Consider the following 12,980-nt stretch of genomic DNA (forward strand, 5'->3'; position numbering starts at 1 on the left):
ACTGGGTGGGCTCATGCCCATTGCTTGCCTCACTGCTATGTCATCCTCTTGAGAGTCATTTAGTCTTTGTCTTTTCTCTCCCCGATTGATGGATGAAGTCAGGGGAGTCTCTCTATCCCTTTTCCTGGTTAAGTCCTCCTTTTGTGGGGTTTGGAGGACTGAGGTATCAACAGTAGTTTCTGCCCTAGGAGGCACTATTGTCTGAGCCTGTTGCTCAGTGGAGCTTGGAGCATCAATCACTTTTTCTTGCTGCAAGGGCTGCTGTTCACTAAACTGTTCCTCTTCTTGTTGCTGCCCAAGTTCCTGCTGCTCCATCTCTTCTTGCTGCTGTAGCAATGTGTCCACTTGTTCTTCTGTCAATGGAGGTGGCTGTTCCACCTGCTTCCCTTTATCCTTGCTTGCTGTCTGTGGTGCTTTCTCGGCAGTTTGCTGCTGTGCTGTTGATGATGTAGCAGCTGCTCCAAGTTGCTTTTTGTAGGAGAGGGGCACCTGTCCACAAGTTTCCAAGTCAGCTTCCTTTTGCATATTTCTAGCCTCTCTCTCAAGTAACTCTTCATTAGTAATTTCCTCCTCTAGGGTACCCTCTTCCCAATTTGATGCGTTGGCATACTGTTCAATCTCGGGTTGTCTCTTGTGTGCATAGCTACCCAATTTGTATCTAATCCTCCTGAGGGAGATAGCATGATTGGGGTCATAGGGTATCCATTCAAAGCTGGTTTGCAGTCTGAGGCCTTCCAGGATAGTGTTTGCCTCTTTCCATCCCTCTTCTTTTCTGTTATATAGGAAAGGACCCAGCTGGTTCCTTACCTTCAACTGTGACTTCTTGTTGTTGCTCTGAAAATGAAGATAGTCTGAGTTCCCAAACTGTCTGAAATATTCCAAGGCAAAAAGCCTCATGGGGACATACCTTGGCAACCTAAATGGGTTCAACTCACAGCCATATATCCTGATGACTGTGTGGTTTTGGTAGAAGTACCAATTACCAATGTTGTAGGACTTATTCAAATGGAGAATTCTCCTCATGTCATCAGTTAGTCTAGGAGGAGGAGTACCATGCAATACTGTCATGACTGGATAGATGAATAAGTCAATGAACTCAGTGTATGTGTAAGGTGATACAGAGGTATGATGAAAAACAGAAGTCCAGAACACAACTGACCTTGGAATTCCCTGGGCATTGAGTGGCTTCAAAGGAACAGAGAAGGTGGCTGGCTGATAGAACAAGAATAGGTGGTATATATATGAAGTATACCTGAATAGTCTTTCCCTCCTCAAGTTCATAAACTGCTCATGGATTTTATCTGCAATGTAGGTTGCATAGTCATAATGTACAGCTGGGGGTTTACCAGGAGAGAATATAGACAGCATTGCTATTAGGCTATCATCCACATCCTCCATCCCCCTGAATCCTAGGACATAACTGATTAAATCCACTAACATCCTGCCCAATTCATTCAAATAGTGATACCCAATAGGAGGGGTTCTGACTGATTCAGAGCCTGGTCTTACAAACAACTGATTGATTTTAATGATTTGGTCATTTGACAGCTTGGTCCCTTTGTTTATCAAATTCTGCATAAAGAGGGGGGTCAATTGCTTGGCAGTTTGGAAGTGCAGCATTCCATTTATACTCTCTGGGGTAATCTGGAACAGGATTGAGCCTGTGGGGCTGATGACAGCTCTTTGGTTTGGGTCATAACATTCCTGGCAACTGTAGATCAGTTCTGGCATAGGATTTACTTGGGGAAGGTTGTAGATGGGCAAATTTGAGTCCCAAATTCCCAAGATGTCTGCCCCACTCAGGTGCTGGGCTTTTAACTCATTCATCATCTGGATATTGTATTTGGTTCCCATAGGGAACCAGTCCAGCATTTGGTAATCCATGTCTCCCAGGGCTTTCCATGCTAATTCCTGGTGAGGAGCATTGAGGGGCTTGATATTTAGAGCAATAGGAGTCTCCATAGTTCTTCAAAGTGCAACAATTGTAGGTGAATAGTCAAAATGGAAGCAACACAGAATAGAGGTGATTCTCTGTAAAGACAGTTTGTATTTAGATACCAGAGGGGGATTTACACAACAGCAGTTGGAATACTGTTTGTTTTGGGAGCAGAGCTTTTCTAAGGTCTGACTATGTCCTCTTTTAGCGGGTAAATTGAGACCAACTAGGAATTAGCCGAGAATACGCAGTGAGTGTTGCTTTCTGGGCGAAATTACAGGTATTATGGCTCGGCTGGTGCTTTTTGGACTTCACGGTTACAATGGTGGACGTGCAGAGGGAAATGGGCGGTGTAAATGTAGTTTCAAGGTGTCTTAAGCCTTCTGAGCAACTTAAATTTCAATAACAGTCGTATGGAGGGCAGAACAATGGTAAATACCTGTTAATTGACGAATAGAGGTTGCGCAGGTGTGCACGGTTGATGCTGAGGAGGTCACCCGGGTTAACTCAGCAGGTTGGCGGAAATTCGAACGTAAATGGTCATGCAGAAAGAACAATAGCGACAGGAGAGAAAAGTGGGAAAAACACGGTTTTTTGGGTAAATATAGACTTTTTTACCATTTTGGCGCTTTTTAGTGATGACGTCAGCATGACGTCATTGGTGGGTCAAGGTGAGGTGACGTCAGCTGACGTCATCGGGTGACGTGGCGGTAGACTATTGGTCCAAGGGGGCGATGAGGTGGCAGCCATGTCAGCGGCCAGGTGGACGAATAGCGGGAGCGAGTACAGGTGGATGTGACGTGGCGATTCGTTGGCGGAAAACAGTTGGCGGTTAGGACCGTAGCGGTTACGGTTAAGGTTAACCGCTACGGTTTCTCGGGGCGGTTTAGGTACGACGCCGAATGTGTCAGGCCTTGCTCCGAGAGGCTTTAGCGTTTGACGCGTGGAGAGGTACTGACGTGACGCAACGTCACCTTCTCGGGCGGTAAAGGACGGCAGTGGGGGCCGCTCCGATATTGCTGTGGGTCGTCGGATCTCAGAGACTTGATCCGACGGTGGGCGGAGTGCGAAGATGCTCGGGTTGTATGAGGGCGGAAAACTTTGGGTAGAGGGTTTTTCGTTGGTTTTTCATTGGTTTTTCACTGTTTATTATTTAAAACAAACAATGCGCTAACCTTTGGAAATGCGCCAGAGGCGGGTTTTTTGGCTTTGGTAACTTTTGCAAAGGATTTAAAGGCGGAAGAGGGTTTTATAAGGGTTTTCCAATGCAAATGGTGGTTTTAAGGAGCAATTTGACTTGCAGCAAGGGGGAATGGGATGGAACAGGTTCACCAAAGTGACCAGATGTCATTTTGGTCCCTTTTGAAGAATATAGGGCTATAATGCCAAGGGGAAGGAGTATTTATAAGATTTGGGGCTTTATACACCATAGTGTTAGTATTATTAGGGGAAGGGGTAAAATAGGGGAGCTATATAGTAGAATTAGAGGTTAATATGAATGAAGGGAGCAAATGAAGGGGATTTTACTGAGTTTATCTGAAATTGACTTGGTTTTGAGAGTAGATCAAAATGAAAGATCTTAGACCAGAAATGTGGATTCTGAATGAACTAGAACCACCATAAAACCATGATCTCTCTTCATAAATCTCAGTAAAAAAAGGGAGTGTTAGTAATGGAATAGAGGGGAAGAGGGAAGTTAGTTATGCTCCTTGCTGTAATTTGATGGAATTAACCACTTTGTCCACCGACAGATTTTTTGCCTTGGCAAAACACCTCTTGACATATGAGTAGTGGTGAAAATATCCTTTCTGCAATCACAACTGCCTACCCAGCTATTTTCCTAGCATTTTTTGTTTCTCCTTAGAGGGTGCATTTGGACTTGCAAACCCTTACTTGCCTTTTCTTTTCTTTGGCTTTTTCTTTTTTTCTTTTCTATCTACTTCTAACCTTATTTCTTCCAAGGTCCCAGATTAAGCTGTTGGGAACCTTTACTCCTCTACCTAAACTACTTGTCTGCCAAGATTAAGCAGTTTGGACAGACTTCTTTCTCTATTCTATAACTCAAAATTGAAACATGGCATGATCCAGATTAGACTGTCGAATCATCCACAAAATTGAAATAAGGTCCTCAATACTTGAAACACTTTACCCACCTCTTGTTCTCTAGGAAATATGGGATCTTTGTAATACCAAAGCAGAGCATATTTGGACTTTCTTTGGCCAATCATGAAATATGAAACCTATTAGTATAGGTATCCAACAGGTCACCAATAAGAAAATCCTCTTTCGAAGAAGATGAAAGTTCTTTGGTAAGTTCATCCAATAGTTTTCCTATATTGGCTATTGGAGAAAAGTATGGTAATTTTTTTTTATAAAGAGTCCTTGTACCACATTTGTGCACTATTGAACATTACCTGCAACAACTAGAAGTGAGGTTATTTGGCTTGCTTTAGGTTCCTAAATCTTGGGTTACTGTAGTGAGTTGTGCCATGTGCACTCTAAATTATTTTCAAAAAATGGATGTGGATAGTTCAAGAAACAAACTTATTTTTTTCCACTCGAAATTTTGATGGAAATGTTAAGCTATGGCATGAGAATCTTGGAAGCGTCAACATGTGTCTTCTATTGCTAACTTTGTGCCTTTAGGTCTCTTGAAGGAGGCGGTATTAGCTGATTCAGTACCCATCTTATAATTTTCCTTGGTCATAACTCCAAAATCCCTAAACAAGGCTCTTATAGTGATTGGAAAAGGTTTTGTCCTTCCATTTGTTTGGATATGTTACACCTCTGGGTGTAAATATCACAAGGTAGGTCACTAAGAGGCTTATGATCAAGTGGTTATAGATATTTCATGGGCATTTGATGGAAGATTCCTATACAACTACAACAATGACAAATATGTCAGTAGTTGGATCAAATATGGGAGTTCTCTTCTTCTAGTACCTTTCCCAAGACAATTTTCCTAGCCTTGCTTCAAAAAAATAAAAAATTGAAAAATGACATGGGTCTTTCATCATATGTATTTTTCAGTTGCTTTGGGTTGGCTATATCACCAGGAAATATATTTCTTACTATTATACAAAGCATTGATATTGATTTAGTGGATCCCATGTATCAATTGAGGTCCCAGAAGGAAGCTACACATTTTTTCTAGATAGGTAGTCAACAGTTGAAATCATCTATGGGAAACATTTCAGAGTGTAGGCTTGAAATTTACAGTGGCTTTTCAAAGAGGGGCATTGTTTTTTGGGGGTAAAATATGCTATGGTCTCTGAAGCATGTTCCAAGAGGTTCATTATTTTTTATCAGGCTAGAAGTAGAGTTTGAATCATTTTCCACCCTCCCATTGTGCATGAGTTTCCAAACCTGGTACCCAACTCTACAAAAGGCTTGGACAAAATATATGTCTATAATGGAATATCAAAGAGAGAAATCATTTCGGAATTACCTTCAGTATTTAAGTCAACTATCCAGGATGAGTTGTTGGCATACAAGGAGCATATGACTCCATTCACAAGCCTTGCACGGAATATCAAATAGGACGTGGTTGAGTGTAGAGGCTGCTAGTTACAGATTTGTTTCTTGCTCCAGGCAAGAAGAAAGTAGAAGACAAATGAGTTCTAATGGCTCAAGAAAAGGAGGTTATCAAAGTCAATTGCAAGAATATATCAGAGATATTGAACCTCTACTGTGTTTTGATGAGGAAGAGGATGATAGCATTGGTCACACTCCAAATGAAGCCATAAGAAATGATGAGCTAAGCCAGACACAAGAAAATGGACATACTAGCAATGATAATCCAAGTAGGAATAGACAATGTGAATGTATGGAATTCAGAGAAAAGGAGGTTTACTTTATTCTACTTTCTATCCAATAGAAGGTAGTTTTGAATGGGAAAAGTAGTTCATATGGTGTTTTCTTTCCACCCATAGCAAGTTAGGAATCAGGAAACATTAGCTCAAATAATAGTGCCGCTAAAGTGGGGCAACCAATATCATGGAGGAAGTCAAGGAAAGAGAAAATGAAAAATGCTATAGATCTATTTAGGAGTATTTTTCCTGAAGGAAATTCCATGGATATTGTAGTTGTTCTTGATGTGGCCTCCCAGTACTTGAAATTCCTTCAACTCGGAGTCAAAAGGCTGGAGGCCAATCAGAATGATAGAACTTTGTCGAAGCCTTGAGATCCCTAATTGATGTGGTAAATCACATAGCTTTTAAGTTTTAAGCTATGTTTACATTCTCTGTTGGACACCAATTTTATTTTCCAGTTTAGCTGACTATTTTTGCTGAAATAGCTAGTGGAATCATGTTGAAATGTGCCAAAAATAGCTTATTTTCTAAAAATATGAAGGATTAAATATTAAAAAGAAAATTTCTGCAATGACCTGTAGGCAGCCATAACATTGAATTTCTCATAATCTAGCAGAATAGACAAAGTTTGATATGCTCCATTTGTAGGGAGAAAGTCTAACAATTCACAATTGTGCAAATTTGGAAAAAAAATTAGAATGGAAAAAACCCAAGAAACTTCAAGAAGATGAATCAATAATGGTTTGGATATTTCTATGGTGTGGTTTTTGAGATTGTGAGCTCGGATATTCCATAGTCTGCATTTTTATGTCATCTACGTTTCGAGTCTAGAGCAAGACTCATCCTCAGGAATCAAGTGAAAATTTTATCGAGGAACAAGTAGTCAGAGAGCTAAATGATCAAGAAGGATGTAGATAGTTTGATTAGCCACAAACAGGAAAAGTGGGTAGGGGCTCAGATGATCCACAAGTAGGCATGCCACTAAATGTTTGCAACATTGAGGAAGTCAGGTTTGAAAATTGAGATATGTGCTTAAGGCTTTAGGGAAATTAGTTTATGCATACAAGTATGTCAACAAAGAGTAAAAGTTAGGGGTATTTTCTATTTTTTTAATGAGAAAGTGCAAAAGTGCTACAAGTTTAAGGAAATAAGGGACAAAGTAAAAGATCACATGCATACCCTATGTTGAATCAAGGTTGTTGCAGTGCATTGTAATGCAACATCTTATAATGGACAAAGTCAAAACATAGGCAACACATTTGGATCACAAGAAGTTGCTATGAATTCTGGCCCAACCATGGCAACAATGTCTTTCCCAGGTACATCTAGAACCGTTACAAGTCCAATGACCAACTTAATTATTGGGATAGACTGCTAGTTTGGGGTAGATGCTACACCTATTTCTAATATGCATGGAAAAATTCATGTATCATAAAAAATAGTAGAAATAGTTATTTTTTCTCAGAACATGCCAACTATGAGTATAGAGTTGTGTGTACATGATGAAAAAGATCTTCAAAGGAAAAGAAGAAAACAATCAAATGGAAAATCTGCATAAATATCAAGAATGCATAAACAAATTGACAATGAGGAACTAACATGGTGATTTGAAGATTCCTGTGCTTATATGATTCTTATATGAGCATACTGTAAGAAGTCATGAAGTTCATAACCTGTAGATATCACAAGGGGAGAATTTAGACAATAGAGATAATTGCAACCAACGTTGACATTGTTCATAGCATTACAGATTTTGACAATATAGGGTTTGAAGTTCCCCACTAGATTGAAGGATACAATTCTAATATTGGAGAAAATTGTAGGAAATGGAAAGATTAAGAAGAATTATAAAGGGTATTGCTACCACAATTATTTCAATATGCCTCACAAGCACAGGTAAAATGTTTGATGTTCCCATAATCATTCAAAATTTGTCAGAGCACTCAAACTGGAAGTAGGCAGGTTTTTTTCCAACCTCATGAATATTCCAAGGAATGGAGCCTTCCCCCCATAAGTTACTCTCTAAAATATTTGCAATACTAAGAAATAATGAGATCCAACTGATACTAGAGCCCTATTTCTGACAGAAGATTGAGCCTAACACCATGCACATTTAACTTTGAGCTATATTAAGGGGTGGTATAAGGATGGATCGGGAAGAGAACCTAAGAAGCTACATTATTATCCAATTGAGGAATCCAATTTTCTAGATATTTCTCAATAAGCAAAGCATGTAATTCTAGTCCCGCTAATTTACAGTTTGTTGCAAGAATGGATGTCACTAATGAACTGGATATAGGAGAATAATATGTTGAGAATGAACATGCATTATATGATATGTCAATATGGGATATCAAATAGTTCAATATATATACAGAAAAAAGTGCCTAGGTCTAGAAATCAATACATGATGCAGGATGAAATTTTGTAGCAATGTTCATGTGTTTCCTATAGTAAGATTCAATGTATTTTGAAGGCTTTGAAATCACTCCATATTTGATGTAAAATAGATCCCTTGTACATTAGAATCATATCCCATGTTATTAAAACTGGATGAAGTAAGATTGTCTATGCCATAAAGAGGCATATTTGTGGACCGTTTCTCTTGCAAAATAGAAGAATCAATGACATGGTTCATGTATGACAAATTTTGTATATATCGTTAGTCAAGGATTTTGAATAGCTTCTCTAGAGGCTATATCAAGCGGATATCTGTGTTGAATTTTGTAGATATGGTCGATCTTCATAATTAATGTTTTTAGCCCTTGATGCATATGTAATGATAAATATAAGGCATATTTTTCATGTCCTTGTCAAAAGAGAAAATATAAGGCATGTTCTTCATGTCCTCTTTCAAACGAAAAATTTTGAATTTTGATATTTGAATTTTTTCCTCCATAGAAGCTGATTTGTCCCTCCTAGTCAAGTCGGCCTCTACAGAGGCCCCCATTTGGCCAAGAAAAACTATATTATGGGGCACTCAACCTCCTTTCCTTGGCACAATTTGGATTACACAAGAAAATATATCTTTTGGGCATCAAAAGAAAATAAGTAGGCAAGAATAATGAAAAAATATGAAGATCTCTCTCTCTCTCCCTCTCATCTGACCTCACACATGTGGATCTATCTTTATGTTGTGACCTCACATGTGTGACACAAGGGCCCAATTTTTCTAGGGAATATTAGGGCAATAGGACCAAGATTCTTGGGTGCAGAAGAAGGGCAAATTTCTGCCCTAGCAACTAGATGAAGCAAAGGTTCTTGGGAAACTGTTTAATTTGACTCGGAGGTAGTTGGACCAGTTTTGACCAAGTCCACTTTGCTGGTTAGTTTTTCCTTTCGATCATCCTTTCAATAGGCACAAAAATCCATTGAGGCATATTGATAGAATTCATGTACAACAACGGTGTGTAATGTCCCAGGGTAATTTCTCCCTTAGGGTTTTTCCTTTTTCTAGGTGTTTTTCAAACAATCATGATAAAAAAAACTTTATAACAACAATGCACATTTATACAACAATAGGTAATGTATGCATGAGTATAGAAATTCCCACAGAAATATGAATTTTTCAACCAATACACAATATATTAGGGCTCACTGCCCAAAAAATAGTGAATATGTCCAATCCAAAAAATCCAACAATACAAAATTCCTTCACAATTTCACAATAATTGTAACTATGCTATAATATTCAACCCAATTGCTTCTACACTACTTCCCTATCTAGTGTGTTGATTCTACTTACTGCATCATGGTGATCAAGTATCCTTCATGTGGATAGCTATAGAGAAGGTTCTAATTGGTAATTTCTTGCTAATTCCTGGCTCAAACTTCTTGTCTCGAATAATACCGAAATGGCACTAGACTTGATCAATCAAGCCTATACATGTTCCAAAGTCTATGTGACTAGAATTAGGTGTCGTTTCTCTAAGAGACATTGATAGTCTCAAAATTAAATTGGTGATGGGTAAATTCCCCAAGCACCTTCACAAAGGGGACCATCCTTTAAAAATTAGGCCCTGAAATTCTTTCACTACCATTGTATAGTTGATTATGCTTTTGTTCCTTAACATCCACCTCAGGTAGCCTAGAATGGTTTCTTTGGTGAGGATTCATCCCTTAGATATGCCCACCTTATCACAAAGTCTACTTCTTGTGCCTCAGGTGGATTCCTTAGAGAGGTCGCAAGCCTAGACTGGCCTCAACTATGTGTCCAAATATTCATTTGTTCCTCTTAATGGTTCCATCCTGTGACGACCAGCTAGAAATCTTAGATTCAGTCTATTTGTTTTACCTCAAGTGGATTCATTAGAGAAGTTGCAAGCCTAGACTTGGGCTAGGTTCCTTGGGGTTTATTTTTGCGATGTGATATTTCCTCATCTAGACTTGGTGACCAAAAAAACTCAGAGAATTTGCAAACGAGCCTTTGTTGTCTATGTGGAGAGATCCTTAGTGGTATCCCTTCAAAGTTGGGGATGACCTTCACTATCTTGTAATGGTTCCAATGAATAGCCTTAGATGATGATGTCCATCAGGACCCTCCTATGATAATCATTTGATTTTCCACTACCTTAATTTATATAGTTTTGCATGCATGTTCTCTGATGGGTACACAACATATGCTACTCAGGGTAGCCCAACTATAGTAAATAATATATTGAATGTAATTTTCCCCTATATTGGAATTTGTCCTGAAATTCGTCATATTGTTGGCATAAGTATAACGAATGCTATGTTATATTTACCAAGTTAACAAATGTTGTTGAATATGTGGTGCATAGTACACTTTGTCATGTTTTTGGCCTTTTTGTGGCCACACAAAGACCAGAGCCTTAGGTAGATTGCCTCTGAAATCCATATGGAACATCATAGTGTAATTCAACTCAACACTACACTAAATGATGAAGGGGATAAAAGAACCAAATTCTTAGGTGAACCACTGACACAAGAATCTAAAGGGCTTTGTTCTAACCAACTGACTTCTGGAAAATCCAAATCAAGCCAAAAGATAGATATAAAATTTCTTAAAAATTCAAGATGCTCTAAGTGCTCAAGCCCTTCCTTCCACTCTAAGGAGTTTCACTGTATTGAAAAAGGGTAGTTCCCACCATTACATGACTCATCATTATAAATCATCAAAATACAGAAATGCTTAGCTGGATCATCCTTTTATTAGTTCCATCTTTCATTCCAATGAATATGGTTGGCCTCTTACAGTTGAGTGTTCTTTTGGGTATCCCTATCTAGTAGGAGGTGTCTATATTTTGGGTATCCCAAGCATTTTCTCTTGAAGCAAGTTACTGGCATGTTACCTCAAAGAGATAGCTAGAAGGTAAGGTGCGAAGCCACTTGTCAGCATCCAAACATATTTTATAGGGATAGAGAAAAAGGTCCCAATGAAGGGAAAAAGGAGATTGTGAAAATTGTACCTTTCCCATAATAATGTTTCTATTGATCAACAAAAAGTGGCCATCCAATGAACCAAGCCGTACAACCAAACAACTATTGTTGCCCTTAACTACGTTCCTTGCTTGAAAATAAGAAAACCAAGAACATAATTTTAGATCCAAGGATTAATGGCTTTGCATCCCTACAATCTTGTGAATATTGTAGAAATAAATCACTAGGATGTTGAGATTCCCAAAAGCTCAGCATTTGTATGAAAGAACCTATCTGACTCTTCAAGTTTGGTATATCTTTGTGTTGATGGTTTGAGGTGTACTGATATAAATTATAAGGAAGGAATTACTCATTGTTTTGATGGGTTCGAACCCCACAACACTCCCTATTCTGAAAGGATGGAATGAGGCATAGAAACCATCGCCACTCTTCTAAATGAAATTGGTAGGAACTTTCTCAGATGGACTCTGAACAATTACTCTCTCTTTATCTTTCACGGTAGTCAAGCCCATGCTCTAGTTTGTATATCTTTGTGCTGGTGCTTTGAATTTTTGTATGATGTTTAATTTGTTCCACCTTAACACCCCGTTGGGTTTGAGAACCAATCAAACTTGTATTTGTAGTCTTGAAGTTTGAGAGCCAATTGAAATTGCATTTGTAGTCTTGAACCCTTTGAGGAAGAGTAGATTGCAAGATACTGAGGTTGCCTTCGCATCATTAAGCCTCTCTCTCTTTATTGATGTCACATAAAGGTGTTGAAAGAAAAAAATCATATACTTCATGGATAGAGATTGGTCATCGAGGTAGATTGTCACATGTTATCATAGCCTCCACAAGGTTTTCTATGAGAACATCATAGTGCACAGGAATGTGAAATAAATTTTGGGTCTGCATATGTTTATAGCAGTAGCCTGAGAGATATGGCCATATATATATATATAAAGCTTATTGGAATTTGTGCAACTCCGTTGTCCTTTGAAATATTATCACTTTGTTGGAGAATAGGTTTATCAATTTTTATGTGTATTATGGCACTCTTGAGAAGTTATGGAAGTTAATCTTAGTCCAACCTACAAATGTCAAGGAAAATCTCCTCTTAGATTTGCAAAGTTACCCTTATAATTTTCAAGGATAGATCTAATTTGCGAGGATCAGTATGGTTGGTTTGTAAGCTTACATAGATAGCCTTCTTAATGAGCTTGAATGTGTCTGTTTAGCTTGTCAAATTATGGGATTTTACAGTTTTACTTGACTCTTTAAGGTTTATTGTTGCCTAGCTACAACAAAGAACAGTTTGAATGACTCATAGTTACTATCCAACAGTTCATCACTCTACTGGTTTACAAAAACCCTGGAAATGACAAAGTTGAAGGAGTGCAGATCCTTCAGTTGCTTTGTATCCACTCTTGTTATGTTTGACAAAGTTAATCTAAGTGATTTATGTTGATCTTATGGACTGTAAAAATAGTGCAGGCTTCTATTTCTGCAACCTAATGATCATCTTTGTCTATATCTATGAGTCCTTTTTGTTGAACCAATAACATGTGGTTTCTTGTTTATTTTTTACATACTCATTATTCACCATTCCCAAATCATATGTTATATATGAAAGAAATATATCGTTTCCAACATGTTTTCTTATGTCATGTGTTTGCAGTTGCACATAGTTCTAAGATTAAGTTTTTGGTTTATTGAAATGTTACTTTTGTCAAGGGAGACAGGAGAGCTGCCTACATAGGCTATTCAAACCAACAACTCTGCAAATTCTTACCATGCTAAATTTCTGGTCATAAATTATAGTGTTAATGCTTTGATATATACTGTCTGAAAAT

The 12,980-nt window shown here is 38.3% G+C and overlaps 1 pseudogene; it reads left to right on the forward strand.

The window, feature by feature from the left end:
• Nucleotides 1-5,200: 5,200 nt before the first annotated feature.
• LOC149235183 (uncharacterized) lies at nt 5,201-6,119 on the forward strand (annotated as a pseudogene).
• The last annotated feature ends 6,861 nt before the right edge of the window (nt 6,120-12,980 follow it).

This window comes from Pinus tabuliformis, chromosome 8 (assembly GCF_031772625.1).
Source record: "Pinus tabuliformis cultivar Carrire ecotype Pingquan chromosome 8, CPIR1, whole genome shotgun sequence".
Lineage (NCBI taxonomy): Eukaryota > Viridiplantae > Streptophyta > Pinopsida > Pinales > Pinaceae > Pinus > Pinus tabuliformis.